The following is an 18,488-nucleotide window of genomic DNA, read 5'->3' as shown; positions in this document are numbered from 1 at the left end:
GCAGGAAGCTTGTGTCCCACAAGAATGAGCCAGCAGTAGTACTTGTACCACGTTCAGTCAGTGGCTATTGGTGGCCCTGGGGAAGCATGACCTCAGTGCAAACATGGTGGTGGACCAAGTCAGGTGGCAGCTGGAGCTATCAGTCAACTATGCTTCCTGCAGCAGGAGATCCCAGTAATACATTTTAATGGCCACTACATGTGGCATTCTGGGAGAAAGCCTCACTTCTGTCTGTAGTTTTGATCCCTGGGGAAAGGATTGAAGGCTTCTACCTCTCTCTCTCTCTCTCTGTCTGTCTGTCTGTCTCTCTCTCTTTTATTTGAGACAGGGTCTCACTCTGTAGCCAGGCTGGAGTGCAGTGGCTCATTCAGGGCTCATTGCAGCCTCAACCTTCCAGGCTCAAATGATTCTCCCGCCTCAGCCTCTGGAGCAGCTGGGACTACAGGCCTAAGCCACCATACCCAGCTAAATTTTGAAATTTTTGTAGAGATGGGGTTTCTCCATGTTGCCCAGGCTGGTCTCGAACTCCTCGGCTCAAGCAATACTTCTGTCTTGACCCCCTAAAGTGCTGGGATTACAGGTGTGAGCCACTCCATTTCACTTTAACAGCAATGCATCTACAAAGTAGGGCTGACTGATTCCCAGTCCCACCTGTATATTGCCAGGACCAGTTTCCACATTACCAAGAAAAGATTCCCTCATCTCCCACTCCCCACTCAAGATTGGGAACATAAATGGCACCTAGCAATGTGCCATGACCAATTCTCAATCATTTTAGGATCCACTTCAGCCCGAGTAGAGTCCTGGCTTGGACTTTGGACTCTATCATATAGCTAATTGATTTAAAATTTAAAACTCTAGACTAATTGTTATAACTCTTTGCAAAACTGTGTTTTACCCCTGACTCCCACTCTTGGACCCCAAATGTATTAAGGCTCCATACACAGTTGTCATTCAGGCCCTAATATATACAGATGTTGCTTCCTCAGGCTCATCAACCTGAAGGGAAGGGCTTTTAGCCCAAGTATACCTTAAGACATCACAACCTTAGGCAGTTCATTTCAACCTTTAGGCCTGATTCATTTCTTTCTACAAAATTGGAGATATGAGATATCTGTGAAGTCTGCTATTCACCAGGTGTTTCTGAATTGAAAGTGTCCTCCCCTTTCCCTAGCAGCAAAGTATCTTAATTGGGTGGTTTCTAGTTGTGGGGACACTCTCCTTCATAGTTGGAATGGCCTCAACTTAACAAGAGTAGCTTGGAATTATCTCCGAGAAGAGCCAGTTCTAAGAAGTATTTGACAAAGTTTACCTAAAGTTATGCCCCAGCAAGGGGCCACCTGAAAGCAATTCTTAGGGAGGCTGGTTTGGGACCATCACAGGAATCATTCTAGGCAAGTAGAAAACGAGACTTCTTTCAATGTTTACTTCTTTCCACCATCCAATGTATCACAACATTATGATTTCAGGTGCGTTACAATGTCTATAGCCTCAGATTCTGTTATGGGTTGAATTGTGTCCCCAGAAAGATATGTTGAACTCCTAATCTCCAGTACCTGTGAATGTGACCTTATTTGGAATAGGGTCTTTGCAGTTAAGATAAGATGAGGTCATTAGGTTGGGCCCTTATTCCAATATGACTGATCTCTTATAAGAAGAGACATGGTGACAGACACATAGGGAGAATGTCATGTGACAACAGAAGCCGACTGAAGTGGTGTGTCTACAAGCCCAGGAATGCGAAGGACTGCCAGCAACACCAGAAGCTAAGAGAAAGATATGGAACACATTCTCCTCTAGAGACTTCAGAGACAGCACGGTCCTGCCAACACCGACTTCAGACTTCTAGCCTCCAGAAGTGAGAGAGAGTAAATTTCTGCTGTTTAAGCCATCCAGTTTGTGGTAATTTACAACAGCCCTAGAAGACTAACAGATTCTATACTGACCGGTTAGTTATGACTGGGGTTTCCAGAACTGGGAAGGGAAAAGTTGGGACCTACTCATCAGAGAGCAGTGTGTGTGATACTTTGGTGTTCCTGGGGCTTCTCCAAGTTCTAATAATCAGGAATAAAAACACAGAGAAGGGGATTCAGCTTAGGTCTCTGGTTGTGAGGTCTTTATAGTTAAGAATCTCACTGCACACTTTGGCCAAGGCATCCAATGTTTCCAATTCTTATTTCTCCATTCACGATGATACTTTGGGCCCCTGGAAATGAAAATAGTAATATTATTAGATAATACTTATAAGAGCCCTTGTTGTTCTAGGTGATTTCACCTTAAGTCACCACTCACAACAATGCTAAAATGGGATTATTATTATTACTGTGTTTGTCTTTACAGATGAAGGAGCTGAAGCACAGAGGTGTTAAATAATCTACCAAAAGTCCTCTAACTAGGAAATGACAGAGGTGGATTTGAATGCTGGCAACAATGGCTCCAGAGTCTGTGCACTTAACTGTTATGTCAGACTGATTCTCTAACAGGAAACATTGCAGAGATTGTGCCAAATAGAATTCACCAAGTACTGAATGTCCCATTAGTCCAACAATCTACTGACTGTCAGAAATAAATAAGTTGACTTTGTTACCATGGTGTCTGGAAATCCTCAAAGTTAGATTGTTCTTTTGGAAGTCCAAAGGCCACAATTTCAACCTCCTAGATCCAATTCCATTTTCCAAGGGAACTTATTTACATTCTAGGTCTCTGGATCCCCAGTCCAGGTTTTCCTGTGCAAAGGAGTCATCTTCAAAGTAAAATTTGTTTTATTGTGCAGTTAGTAGTTCTTTCTCAAGGTTATTCAGATAATAGAATAAATAAGTTAGGCATAGACGTCAATTGATATTGATATAGTTATTTCCCATGGAGAAGTTGGAGGCTTCCCCAAGAATCTATCCACTCAATTGTCATAGGGTACTACTAGTGCCAAGGGTTTATAGACAAATCGAAACCTCAAATTGAAACTGAAATAATAGAGCATAGTCCTTCACCAAGTTCCATTTGGTTTTCTAATCAATCAGACAGGAATATTTGTGGATGAGCCTTGGCAATAGCTGTACTTCCAAGCCAACAATTTTTGGAGTGTTGTCCTCATTTCTTCTATGACATCAACAGCAATGGAGTTTGTTTCTGTTAGAGTTTGGGGTAGTCATAATCCTTATACCAACTTGAGCTCAGGTTGTAAGAATACATGACCCCTTTGATGGATTTTATTATCTAGCTGACTCCTCCATCAAAATTAATTATGTTGTGGCAGCGTTTTCTTTCTCCACTCCCTATTATGAAGACTGATGACTCTCTTAAATTAGAAAAAGAAAAGAAGAAACCCTTGAGGTTCCTAAGATATATACACTTTAAGCCCAATTCAATCTTGGGTGCTGCTTGTGGAATTTCGGGTACTGCTGCCAATTTTCCCATCTCATAAACAATGCCTACAGGTGAGGAATTGTTAATAAATTAAACCTATACCAGAATTCAATGGGGAAGTTCAGGTATTTGTTTCCTTCTGTATTCTTCCCACAATCCCATTGTGGCCTTGGGAAACAGTTATGTGCTGGGGATTCTGTACTTCTGCTTTCTTTGTTTGAAATTTGTGAGGGTGAAATCATCATAAATCTCCGGGTATTCTTGGCTCAGAACCAAAACAACTTCTTCCATGTCCCCTGGAAGCAGAGACCTATATGTAAGATGCAATAACAGGCAGGCAGACTTTATTGCTCATCATGCGGCCTCAGGACATAACTACTCTCCTTGAAAGGTAGGGACACTGTTCTCTTTCTAGAAATGATAGGTGAGTTCATTTGGGAAACTGGAACCCACCAGATTGGTGTATTTTTTCCATTGTATCCCTCTTTAGATAATCAGTTAAAAATTGTTTTAACTCAACATTTTTTAAAAGTCAGGTTTATTAAGATATAATTTACATGCAGCTAACTCCACCCTTTTTAGAAGTATGGTTCTATGAGTTTTTACAAACATGTACAGTTGTTTACAACTGATTGTGCCACCACCACAATCAAAATATAGAATATTTCCATGCCTCTAAAAGTTCCCTTGTGCTCCTTTTTAGTTAACCCTTCTCTGCTCCCACCAGCTGCTGGTAAGCACTAATACTTACCACATAGTTTTGCCTTCTCCGGGATATACATGGAATCATACAATATGTAGCCACCTGATTCTGGCTTCTTTTACTCATCATAATGTGTTTGACATTCATTCATATTATTGTGTGTATCAATAGCTCATTCCCTTTTATTGCTGAATAGTATTTTATTGTGTGGAGATACCAAAGTTAGTTTATCCATTCACTCATGAAGGGTGTTTGTGTTGTTTTTTGAGCTTCTATAAACATTCATATTCAGGTTTTTGGGTGAACATACATTTCCATTTCTCTTGGGTAAATTCCTAGGATTGTGATCACTGGGTCATATAATAAGCTTATTATGTCTGATTCTATAAGAAACTTACCCTCTTATTCTTCCCCAGTCTCTGCCATTCCTCTCTGAAAAGGTAACTACTGTTGACTTGTTGCAGGGGTTCATAATCCCCAAGCCTTTAGTTCACCATTAAAAGTTTGTTTTCTAGACAGTTTCAAAGAAAGCAGTTGTCATTGATCATTCGGTTTAACTTTCTAGTTCTTTGGGTTGTAATAGTCAGAAAGTTATATAGTGTCTCCATATTTCACATAATGGGCCAAGTACCAAATTTTCAAGTGGGTTTTTTTTTTTTTTTTTTTGAGTGGCTATTGCCATTCCTGGAGTTGGGAAGCCTAGAGGTTCCATTCCAACTGGAGAACCTCTGTGAAGACTAGCAAAAAGTCTTCCCAGTGATTCTCATGAAGATCTCTCTTAGAATTCACCATTGCGTTCTGATTGATCCTATCTTCAAATGCTCCCTATATGTTTTCTGACCTACTTCTACGTATTCCCATATCAACTCTCTGAGCAAAGGCCCCTACAATTTTCTCTTATCTCTAGTGGTATGTTGCCCCATATCTTATCTCACTTCCATCAGTCACTTGGAAAACTTTTCAGTACTTAGGACATGTTCCCTTGCCTTAAAAACTTTCTTGGACTCAACTGGACTTCAAAGTTTTCAATGATAAATGTCCATCCCACTTCAGGGTGGGTGGATGGGTGAGCAGAGCAGCTTTTTGGAGTTGCCTCCAGGCTACTCTGTCCCCGCTCCCTCCTGCATGTTGTTTGCCTTGCAAACCATCTTCGTTGTTTGATTTGCCTTGACACTTTCATGTGCAGACATGCTTTCTTAGTGGAGCTCAGCTGCGGGTGGGTGCATCAAAATGACAAAAGTTTGTCCCTTGCCTTGGCACTCCCTAAATACCTCATATCTTTCAAACACATTCTTTCCATTTAATTCTTAGAGTAAGATACTCTGCCCTACATCTCAGGGAAGATTCCCTAGTGAATCATCGACACTATCTTTCTAACTCCCCACAATTTTCCCTCCATATATTAGAACTGTTGTCCTTTGACCTCTAGAATGGAAACTGACTGGCTTGCCACTTTCATCTGTTCACAAAAAATATGTCAGTATTGTCCCACACTTTATTCAGTTTGTTCATGCTCCCTCTGTACACCTCAACGAGAGAGAAAGTTCTGTCACGAATTCTGGTAATGTGATCCCTTTCTCTGTTTTTAATCTTCCTGTTTTCCTGCCTCTCCACTAGGAATAACTGGGTCCAAACCAGAGCCCAAAGAATCTTCTGCCCCAAATTCCCACAGGATGGTGAATTCCCCTCTATGTCACATTTCTTGGCAGTAGATTTTTCTGACACACTTAGGGCTCCCCAAACTGCTACTGACAGTGTGAAGATGTTGGAGGTCTTTCCAATTCTGGTGGCAGGGGGAGGGAGGTTTACCTGATCTATTTGTGGACTCAGAGCTTGGCTAATTCTAATCTGTTGCTGCAGTTGCTCAATATATATTATATTCTTGTATATTAATTATATATATCAATAATAATTATTATAACTGAAATAATAATAAGCAGCAACCAGGATGAATTTTTAACTGGGTAAATGCTTCTTGGCCTGAGATGCAGTGGTGAAGTTCTTGAATAGGTTGGGGCTGCTCTTGATTTGAGGGGCAGAGAAGAAATTTGGCCAGAAGCTATCTTAAGCTGTGAGGGGCCCAGGTGTGTGCACTAGTCTAATTGTGCTGAGAGAGTCCTTGTTTGGTTAGTGCTGCCTCTTCTGGGAAGAGTAGATAAGCAGATCTGGGCAATGTCAACAAATACTGACTTGAGAACACAACTTTCTCCAGCCCTGTAACCTGTTTCTCTGCCTGTGTTGCCTATCTCAGCAAATGTCACCACTATGCACTGTTGCCCATGAAGAAATCTTAGATTCAAAATATGGGGGCAAGAGGAGAGGTGGTCTACCTCTTCCATGCCTATTTGCCTGCCTCTCCACTAGGAACAACTGGGTCTAAACCAGAACTCAAAGAATCTTCTGCCCCAAATTCCCCCAGGATGGTGAATTCTCCTCTATGTCATAATTCTTGGCAGTCTCCTCCCCCAGTCTCCATACCACATCAATCTTAGTTCTACCTAAACATCAGTTCTTTCCATAAATGGCTACAACCACTGCTCGGGGTCTTGCCATCATTAGCCCTCATCAGGATGAACTGGACAGCCTCTACCTCCTCCATGCCTACAAGCAAAATGATCTGTCTCCAGGGCATGGCACTTCTAGATTTTCCTATTGTTAACTATGCCTGCTAAACTCTTTGTCATGGTATGCAAGGCCCTTTATGACCTGGATCCAATTTATGGCTTTAGATTCCTAGTCAGTAATTTCCTTCCCTTGGCAATATTGACCTACCTGCAATTTCTTAAAATATACCCACCAAGGTCTCTCATGACCAGGGATTTTCACTTGCTTTTTCCTCTTCCAAACTCCTTATTTGTCTGCTTCACAAGCTCTTACACTTTCTTCTGGTCCCATGTCAAATACTACTTCATCTATGGAGCTTTTCTGATAACCCAGGCTGACCTATGCCATCTTTCTTCACCTGTTTCGCCATATGTGTATATGTGACCTCTTGTATAACAATTGTGTTCAATAATTTACTGCCTGTTTATTTTTCCCTGGGCCACCATTACAGTGAATAACTAGGTCTTTAAACTAGGCACTTGAAAAATAAAGGAAGCTCAAGTGTTGTGTGTATGGAAAAAAGAAATGATAGAATTGTCCCAATCCCTCTCTCAAGCATATCTCCTCATTTCTGGCCACTGCTAAGAAACTTTCCCTCCATTTTGGTCATCCACGTGAGTGTGAAGTCACCAGGATTGATGACAAAAATAGGAGAGGATTGGAAGACAGTGAGCCAGGTGCCAAAGTCTTCAATAATGATAGAGTCTGTTGTTGCCGCAAAAAGGGGGGCCAGTGAACATTACATCAGTGTGTGTGAGCCCCAGGTAAGCCAGGTCTTTTTACCTCCTAGCTCACCACCCAAAGTATCCCATGATATTTGGCAGAATCCAGAAAGGAGGGCAGAGTTAGTGAGGGCCAGCTGGGCCTGGTAGGGCATGCTTATACTCCTAGCTACTTGGGAGGGTGAGGCGAGAGGATCGCTTGAGACCAAGACCATAGCTGCAGTGAGCCGTGATCACACCACTGCACTCCAGCCTGGGCGACAGAACAAGATACTCTTTCTAAAAAAAAAATTTTAAGTTAGTGAGGCATAGGCCCCATCCCCTGCTTTTGTATTTTTATATAACTTGCTCAAAAGTACTCTCCTAGTCATATTTATTGTTCCCATAGACATTATTGCAATGGGTGTAACATTATTTAATATGAGTCTCTAATCACTTATAATCCACTTTTTCAATTAATCTAAGTCGCTTTAAATGTGCGACAATTACTAAAATTACTACTCCCAGTATTGGTACTACCACTACTACTATTAATAGGACTTTACAAATATCAGTTTTTGTGTTATCAGAGAAATATGAGGGTATTGCTAAATTTGAATTGAATGAATTACCTTTTGGTGTAATTGGTTCTAATATTAGTGATGCACATTTTCAAGAATTCAGGTATCATTAAACACTCAGTGAAATCACTTAGATTTTTTACATTGTATTGATACATGGTTTATATTTGTTCCAAATAAGTATTTGATCATGTCCATTTCAATGAATTCTGGGATGAAATGCCTATGAGCACATCTCCCTTAAAAGCAAAGGTGAAAATTATGCTCACTGTTATTTTATATAAGTAGTAGAAGCAGAAAATTGTGACTTATAATTCTTCATTGCCCTCTAAAAAGATTAAGTCCTGATGCTGGAGGATCTTTTCTTCTGAGTGCAAATAAAATAAAAGCCTCAGAATGGTGGTCTTTCCCACACTTGAAGTAGTATTAAGTATGGGTAAGTGTCCAATCTGAAGACAGAAGATGAATCAGAGCTCAATTTATCTGCATCAAAAAATTGGGGAGACATTGAAAGCTCTGCTAATATTAGTGGTTGGGTTTTATTTATTTATTTATTATTATTATTATTTTACATAGAATGTAAGAAATTCTCGAATCTAGTTTCAAGTTTAGGGTCAGGAAATGGCAGAGGGCCGACCAGGATGGCAAACGTGAAAGTTATATTTAATTTATACAAATCACTTTTGTGTGAATAAAGGAGTGTGTTCACATGAAAAGATCTGTATTCACCAGTCACTAGTTAGGCTGGGATGGAGGGGATTTAACTGTGATCTAGCTGGAGGTCTGTGGTCTAAAGGAGAACAGAACAGACTCTGTGTCTCCTTATTTTGGAGATACGTCTAGTGAGAGTCCATAGGGTACCTGGGGCTACTTTCTGCCATGTTATGAATGTATCCGCTCCAAAATTTATGTTGAAACTTAGCCCTCATTGTGGTGGTATTAAGAAATGGGGTCTTTGGGGAAGTGACAAAGGCAGAGAGAGACCTCATGAATGGATTAATGCTTTATAGAAGGGCTGGAGAGAACTAGCCTAGGTCCTATTGCCATCTGCCTTCCGCCATGTCAAGATGCAGCAAGAGGACCCTCACCATACATCAAACCTATTGGCACCTTGATCTTGGACTTCCCAGACTCCAGTACTGTAAGAAATAAATTTCTATTATTTTCAAGTCACCCAATCTCAGGTGTTTGGTTACAGCAGCATAAATGGACTAAGACACTCCAACAGCTGTGGTCCTGGATGAAGACCTAGGCTTCCATTGATATTGCCCAGGGGAACAGCAAAGGACATAGTGTCACATAGACCTGACCCCTCTGGGATCAGTCTTATTGGAACCTCTGGAGACATTTGGTAACCTCTGCATTCAGGGGAAAAAAAAACCCCTTGACATTCTAGTTGAAATGATGTGGTAGACAATTACTGCTGAGAATTCAATTTCCTCCTATTTTTATTTGACATTCCTTTTTCAAGAGATTACAGTTGTTTTGTTTTGTGTAATCTTTGCTCAGTTTCCCCCAATGGTCACAGCTTGTGTAACAGAAAATGGGCATTGGAAAAATGTTGTGTGTATAGCTCTACATCATCTTATCACATGTAGATCCCACAAGCAAGATACAGAACTGTTCTGTCACCACAAAGGTCTTCCTCCTACTGCCCCTTTGTAGTCATACTCATTCCCCTCCCACCTACCATTCCTAACCCCTGGTGACCATTAATCTGTTTCCCATCTCTGTAATTTTGTCACTTCAAGAATGTCATGTAAATTGAATCATACAGTTTGTGATCTTTTGCAAATGGCTTTTCTCCCCACCCAACATAATGCCCTTGAGATCCATCCAAGTCCTGTGTATAGTTTGTCCTTTTATTGGTGAATAGTATTCCATAGTATGGATGTATCACAGTATGTGTAACCATTCATCTATTAAAGAACATTTTGAGATGGGATGTTTCCAGGTATTTTTTTTTCTTTTTTGGGGAGACAGGATTTGTCATCCAGGCTGGAGTGCAGGTGTACAGGTGCAGTGATGTGATCATAGCTTACTGCAGCCTTGAACTCCTGGGCTCAAGCAATCCTCCCACTTCAGCCTCCCCAGTAGCTGAGACTACAGGCCCATGTCACCACACCTGGCTACTTCTGTTTCCAGTTTTTGATATTAATATGTTAGGGCTTAAGTCTGACATTTTATTTGCTTATTTGTGTTTGATGTCTTTGTTTTTTGTTTCTCTATTCTTTTTCCTGCCTTCCTGTGAGTTACTTGAACTTTTCTTTTTTATAATTGAATTTCTATTTACCTATAGTGTTTTTAAAGTGTAACTCTTGGCCGGGCGCGGTGGCTCAAGCCTGTAATCCCAGCACTTTGGGAGGCCGAGACGGGCGGATCACGAGGTCAGGAGATCGAGACCATCCTGGCTAACACGGTGAAACCCCGTCTCTACTAAAAAATGCAAAAAAACTAGCCAGGCGAGGTGGCGGGTGCCTGTAGTACCAGCTACTCAGGAGGCTGAGGCAGGAGAATGGTGTAAACCCGGGAGGCAGAGCTTGCCGTGAGCCGAGATCTGGCCACTGCACTCCAGCCTGGGCAACAGAGCGAGACTCCGTCCCAAAAAAAAAAAAAAAAAAAAGTGTAACTCTTTGTATCATTTTTATTATTGGTTGCTCTAAGTATTACATTATATATACAGACCTTTTCACATTCTACTGGTGTTGACATTTTACCACTTTGGGTGAAGTGTAGAACCTTATCTCTCTTTACTCTGCTGCCTTTACAATTTAATTGTCTTAAATAGTTCCTTTGCATACATTGAGAACCACATCAGATAGTGTTATAATTTTTATTTTAACTATCAAACATAATTTAGAAAACTCAAGAGGAAAAGGACAAATCTATTGTATTCACCTATTTTTTGTTTTGTTTTGTTTTTTTGTTTTGAGACAGGGGCTCACTCTGTTGACCAGACTGGAGTGCAGTGGTGTGATCTCAGCTCACTGCAAACTCTGCCTCCCAGGCTCAAGTGATTTTCCTGCCTCAGCCTCCCAAGTAGCTGGGGTTACAGGCACACACCACCATGCCTGGCTAATTTTTGTATTTTTAGTAGAGATGGGGTTTCACCATGTTGGCCAGGCTGGTCTTGAACTCCTGACCTCAGGTGATGTGCCTGTCTCGGCCTCTCAAAGTGCTGGGATTATAGGTGTGAGCCACCGCTCCCGGCTCAGCCATTCTTTTGAGGCAGGTTTGCTGGTGGCAAATTCTCTGTTTTCTTCATCTGCGAATGTCTTGATTTCCCCTTCATTCCTGAAGGATATTTTTGCTAGATATGGAATTCTGGATTGACAATTCTTTCCTTCAGCACATGAAAAATGTTGTGCCACTTACTTCTTGCTTCCATGGGTTTTTGGTGAGAAATTCTCTGTGATCTAAATTGTTTTTCCCCTATAGACAAGGTGGTGTTTCTCTCTTACTGCCTTCAAGATTTTGTTTTCAAAAGTTAGATTATGATGTTTCCTGGCATGGATTTCTTTGTGTTTATCCTATTTGAGGCTTACTCAACTTCTTGAATCTGTAAGTTTATGTCTTGGGAAATTTTCAGCCATTATTTCTTTGAATACTTTTTCAGCCTCATCTTTTTTTCTCCTCTCTCTCTTTTTTTTTTTTAACTTCCATGACACACATGTTTGATCTTTTATTGTAGTCCCACATGTTCCCCAGGTCTGTTTATTATTATTTTTTTCTTGACTGTTTTCTTTCTGTAATTCACACTGGGTAATTTCTATTTTTCTATCTCTTCAAGTTCACTGATTCTTTCCTCTGTCCATTTTATTCTGCTATTGAATCCATCTATTATGTTTTACAATTTGTTATCATGTTTTTCAGTTTTAAAATATCTGGTCGGGTGCGGTGGCTCACTCCTATAACCCCAGCACTTTGGGAGGCCGAGGTGGGCAGATCACTTGAGGTCAGGAGTTCGAGACCAGCCTGGCCATCTCTACCAAAAATACAAAAAAAAAAAAAAAAAAAATTAGCTGGGCCTGGTGGCAGGAGCTTGTAATCCCAGCTACTTGGGAGGCCGAGGCAGGAGTATTGCTTGGACCTGGGAGGTGGAGATTGCAATGAGCTGAGATTGCACCACTGCACTCCAACCTGGGAGAGAAAGTGAAGCTCCATCTCAAACAAACAACGCCCCCCGCAATAAATCCATTTAGTTCTTTTTATATCTTCTATTTTTTTGCTGAGACTTTATACTTTTTCATTTGTCTTGATTATGTTTGTAATTTATTGTCGAAGCATCTTTATGAACATCTGTGTCATCTTGTTGGTGTCTCTTGGTTGTCTCTTCTCATTTGAGATTTTCCTAGCTTTTGATGTAAGTGATTTTTTACTGAAACCTGGATATTTGGAGTGTTATGTTATGAGACTCTGGATCTTCTGTTTTATCAGGCTCCTTCTGACACTGGTCTGACAGGAAAAGGGGAGTGCCACTTCATTATTGCCAGATGGAGTAGAAGTCCAGATTCTCCATTGAGCCTCCTTTGATACTGGGAGGAGGGTCTCCCCATTACTCCTTGGCAAGGTGGGAGTTCATGTTCCCCACCATGCTTCTACTGATAGCGCACAGGCCGAGAGGAGCAGGGATGCCTTGTTATGGTTCCTTATGCTCTCCACTAACACCATGGTGATAATGGTGGGGGGTGTGCTTGTAATTGCTGGCTGGTTGTGAAAGTGCTGATTTTACACTAGACCTCCTCTGATACCACCCCAGTGGGTAAAAGAGGAGGGACCCCCTCGTTATTTCCAGGTGGCCATGGAAGTCCAGGCTTCCTATGTAGTCTCCACTGACACTGTGTCAGAGGGGGCTTGCTATTGCCTAGAGCTAATTAGTTTTGGCTCCCAACTTGTCCTTCTCTGATGCCTCCCTGATGGGGGATTTGGGCACTTTGTTACAGCCTGCCAAGGGTGGAAGTCCAAGCTTCCCATTTGGCCACTGTTAGCATGGGTGGTACCACAATTTTTTCTGTGGTGTTTGTTTGGAGTAGAGTGGTGATTATTACCTAAAACTCTTCTGTCATGAAAGGTTGCCCCTTTTCTGTTCCTTTGCCTAGAGAGAGCAGGCTTTTTTTAAGCCTTAAAGCTTTTTCTTTCTCTCTCTCTTTTTCTTTCTTTCTTTCTTTCTTTTTTTCTTTCTTTCTTTCTTTCTTTCTTTCTTTCTTTCTTTTTCTTTCTTTCTCTTTCTTTTTCTCTCCTTCCTTCTCTCTCTTTCTCTTTCTCTCTTTCTTTCTCTCTCTCTCTTTCCTTCCTTCCTTCCTTCCTTCCTCCCTTCCTTCTTTCTTCTTTCCTTTTTTGTCTATGTTCATTGGTGTTTCCAGGTTATCAGCTTCTCCAGCACTCAGCCCAGCATATATGAGGGAAAAATATCCTCAGGGAACTCACTGCTGTGTCATTCCTGTGTCATTCTGAGGTCTATAGCTATCTGCCTTATACTATCTACTTTTCAGAGTCTTCTTATGTTTATGTTTTATACAATGTCCAGGGTCTATAACTGTACTTAGCAGGTAGAATAGGGAAAAGTACACCTACTACATCTTTCTGGAAACAGAAATTCCATTGCTCTGTTTTGAAAAATCATTTTATTATGGAAAGATTTAAATATACACAAAAAGTAGAGAGATAAGTAAAATGAACCCCGTTTACTCAGCTTCAACAATTTTCCACATTTTGCGAATCTTCTTTCATTTATCCTCCCCACCCTAAGATTTGTGGGAGTCTTTTAAATGCAAATCCTAGATATTATATAATTTCACTCAATGTGAGTATGCATCTCTAACAGAAAAATATTTTTAAATAACTACAATATCATTACCATAATTTTCTAATTAATAATAATTCCTAAATATAATTAAATACCAATTCATATTCAAATCTCCATGATTGTGTCAAGAAGTACTTTTAAAGCTGATTTTAAAAAAAAAAATAGGATCCAAACTGAATGTAGCATTTAATTTGGTTGTTAATCAGGTCATTTTTCCTATAAAATATCCCACATTCTGGATTTGGCTGATTATTTTCCAGTGGTGACATCAAACTTGTTCTTCTATCTCCTATATTCACCATAAACTGGGAGTTAGAGAGCTAGACATTTGATTAGATTTCGGTTCAATTTTTATTTTTGGCATTATCAATACACCACAGGTGATGCTGCATGCTTCCTATTGTATCATATCAGGAGGTGCATAATACGTAGCTCTTCCACTAAAGATGCTAAAATTGATTGGTGGGTTCATGTGGTATCAACCTGATCCCTCCTTTGCAAAGTTCCAACAATTATTTTACCTAATCCTTTTTATCTGTTCATGATCATTGCCCTAGATTAGTGGTTCTCAACTGGAGGAAATTTTGTCCCCCAGAGGACATTTGACAATGTCTGGAGACATTTTTTATTGTCACGACTGGTTGGGGGGGTGGCGGATGGGGGAGTGCTATTAGCATTTAGTGGATAGGTGCAAGAGATGCTGCTAAAAATCCTTCAGTGCATAGGACAGCCCCCAGATAATTATCTAGCCACTAATGTCAATAGTGCCAGGGTTAAGCAACCTTGGCCTGGATCTATTATTTCATTAGGGATTGCAAAGGGGGATATACCTAATTCTACAATTTCTCCTGCATTTTTGGGACTGTCACATACAGAAGAACGTCTTTAACTATTTGGTTACCCTGAAATGCAATTCATACTGGAAAGGTGACATAAATTCTTGATTTTTGCAAAAATAATGATTATGAACTCATGTATTTTATACATTTGATGCTTCATGAACTGCAGCATCTTAATTGTCCCAATATAGGCAAGTGAGAACCCCTTCATCATGGTTCCTGTGTTCTTTTGACATAACTCCATTAGTCTTTGATATCTCATTTGCTTTCTAGCAAACCAAGATGTTCCAGATTCATTTTGTATTTTTCCTGTTACAGACCTGGAAACCATCATTTCTCCAAGGAGGATTGGCTCCTTTTGGTAGGAAATGATATTTAGAGACCATTCTGCTATGTCTTTTCAGTGGACAGAACTAGAAAATATGTACTTTTTAGAAAAAGAAAAATAAGTTATAAGTTTACGTGGATATTTGTATTCCAAAAGTAAGACTAGAGTTTTTTCTTTTTAAATTTTTTAACTGCATGCTTTTACTTACTTTATGTTAAAAATCTTGATTCCTGACAACATTATCATAATTACTTATTTGTTTCATCATACAACATACATTTAACAGTTTCAAAATAATAATACCAATAACACTACTAGCAAAAGACCACTGAACACAGTTCCTTTTTTCTTTGGGGTATATCCCATGGGAGATGTATAGTCAGGACATTGTTTCTAAGCTACTTGAAATAAACATTTTCTCTGTGTGGTTATACTATCAATTTGCTACACAGTTAGGGTCTTTCGATTCAGTTTGCTTTTAGAGATTTTTTTTTTCTTTTTAATTGACAGGATTCTAAAGTCAAAGCTGTAAAACAAGGGACTTTAGAAACATCTCATTTTCTTGCCTATTCCCTCCACCCTATTTCCTCCTTCCCCCATAAGTAACCATTTAAGTTAATTTACATTCCATTGTACCATTTATTTCTAAGATGTAAGTAAATGTTTCTGTAAATATTTGTATTTCCCTAACTTTCCTACACAAAAGGTAGCATACTATATACAATGATCTGTACTTGGTTTGTCCACTTAACAATATATTCCAGCTATTAATCCTAATCTCACTATATAGAAATCTGTCTCATTCCATAGTACTTCATTTCATGGCTCCACTACAATTTATTCAACTATTCCCTTAGTGGTGGACATTTATTTTCCTCCAGTCTTTTGTTATTACACATAGTGCTGCAATGAATGACCTTGTGTATATGTCATTTTGTATCTTTGGGTTAGATTCCTAGAAGTGGGATTACTGAGTCAAATAGTGAATACACATGTAATTGTGCTAGACATTGCTGAATTTCCTTCTACTGAGGTTACATAATTTTATTTTGTATTGCTTTTTGTGATTTTAAAAGGATTAATATTTTGAAAAAGAATTAGAAGTGTGATTAAGATTTTTATTGCCAATTTGGGTGCAATATACCCTTTTCCCACTCTTCAAACTTGAAAAAGGCATTCAGGACAAGCACAAGAAGTCAGATTCCACACTTCGGTGAGTAAAATTGCAGAATGTGTTCTTCGTGGTGCTTCTGTCTAAGCTCAGGCCCAGGGCCAGCTATATCCCACAGGACTAACCTCCACACTAGACACAGATTTGGGGATTCCAGGGTTTTCCTAAAAGGCAGGGGCAAGATAGATACGCAGTTTGCCAGGTGTTGTGCCAGCATGCAGGAGGCTGATACAGAGCCCATGTAATGCAGATAGGTAGAGAATCAAAAGTATAAGTCAAATGGGCATCATTCTGAATGGGTACAGTCAGAGGTACTGAAGATTGAGGAATGTTAAGAAACAGACTAGCTGGGACACTATGTGGTGAAAACTGGGGAAATAACTGGTCACGGTATGATGCAGTATAATCTACATCATTGCTGTCATCCCTTACAGCCTTGACTTTGCTGTCTCTTTGAGCCTTTCCTTTCTTTCAGCTAGAGAAGAGCCTGGGCCATTGGAATTACGTGGGTGCAGGCTACCTGGGGCTACATGTGTGCTTGAAGGAAGGCTTGGGCTACTCCATTCCCTGCCCCTTCCACACCACTAGCCTTGCTTCTTCCCTCTGTAGGGCTGCAATCTCCTGGAAGCCTGTGGTAGATCCTAATGATCCCATTCCTCAGTTCCCTGATTGCTGGTATGGCTATAGGAGTACAGGATGTAAGGCCTAGTCCTGCTGCAATGGTAGCAGGGGTTGCTGAGCTGACTCCCTTGGTAATCATGAATGGGCCAGCAGCATGGCTATTCCTGAGCGGTTGGGCATGGTCCAAATGGATGGGAGAAGCCTACCTGATCAACTCTTAGACCTAGGGGCCCTGGTGCTAAGTGGATTTGCTCTTTCCCTTATCTTTACCCAGGTGAAGACTTGCAGGCCACTAGTGAGACATCAGTGGCCTGGAAAAAGTAGGCATCAGACATCTCATTGTTGAAATTAGGTATATTCTGAATCGGAAGAGGCATAGAAGCAAAAAGTAAGCGTAAGCAAGTTGAAGGTATTTAAGGTTTTTGTGCCTTAGTTTCCTTATCTGTATAGTGAGAATAATATTAGTACCTACCCCATCAGGGTGTTATAAGACACTTATAAAACACTGCCTGGCATATCATAAGCAATTAATAAATATTAATTACTATTATGATTTGATTACAATTATTGTATGTAACCCATAAATTATTTCATGTCATTTCCTTGCTTAAAACCTTTCAAATGATTCTCATTGCAATTGAGACAATATTCAAATTCTATATAATTGTCTACAAAGCTCCAGGTAATCTGGCCCCTGCCTGCACCTCTATCCTCATCCTCTGCTTATGTCACTCTCCTCATTCTTGGTCACTAAACTCAAGACCTTCTGGCCTTATACTCGTGTTGAAATCATCAAGCCCCTCCCCCCCTTTTTTTGGTCTCAGGCCCTTTTCCCTTGCTCTATACTTTTATAATCAGGAAAAAAAAAACTTTTTCACAAATAAGACACTAAAATTCAGGATCCATAAATAAAAGTTTCAGAAACTTGTTTACATAATAATCTTAAACATCATATGGTAAAAAAAAAAGTAAAATACAACAGTCAATGATAAATGGGAAAAACATATATGTACACTAGACTCTGACACACAACGGGCTAGTAGTTAAGAGCCCAAACTCTTGGGTGTCTCTCAATCTCCCTGTGCCTCAGTTCCTTCACATGTAAAATGGGGATGATAACAGCACCTACTTCTTAAAATTGTGGTGAGGGTTAAGTAATATAATAGAACAGTTTTTGGGATACTTCAAGTACCATACAAGTGTTACTTATGATAATGATTAATAAGAAGCCACAAGAAAAATAGGCAAAGGATGTCATTAGGTAGTTTGCAAAAAAGGTAATACAAAATGATCAATAAACATATGAAAATATGGTTGATTTCATGCAAGATGAAAAACATACATTTGTTCATTTTATAAATATTTAAATATGTATTAAGTCCCAAGGAGGCACTGGGACTAGAATAGTAAACATTTTACTCTCATGGAGTTTATATTAATTATGTGTGTGTGTGTGTGTGTGTGTGTGTGTGTGTGTGTGTGTGTGTAATATATAATATATCATGTGGTGGTGATTTAACATATCATGTGGTGATGGTGTCTAAGGGAAGAGCTTTCCAAAAGAAGAAAAAGAGGAAGAGGAAGAGGAAGAAGAAAAAGAAGAAGAAAGAAGAGGAAGAAGAGGAAGAGGAAGAAGAAGAAGAAGAAGAAGAAGAAGAAGAAGAAGAAGAAGAAGAAGAAGAAGAAGAAGAAGAAAGAAGAAGAAGAAGAAGAAGAAGAAGAAGAAGAAGAAGAAGAAGAAGAAGAAGAAGAAGAAGAAGAAGAAGAAGGA

Source organism: Colobus angolensis, unplaced genomic scaffold, assembly GCF_000951035.1.
Source record: "Colobus angolensis palliatus isolate OR3802 unplaced genomic scaffold, Cang.pa_1.0 Scaffold252, whole genome shotgun sequence".
Taxonomy (NCBI): domain Eukaryota; kingdom Metazoa; phylum Chordata; class Mammalia; order Primates; family Cercopithecidae; genus Colobus; species Colobus angolensis.
Note: the sequence above shows the minus strand (reverse complement) of the source record.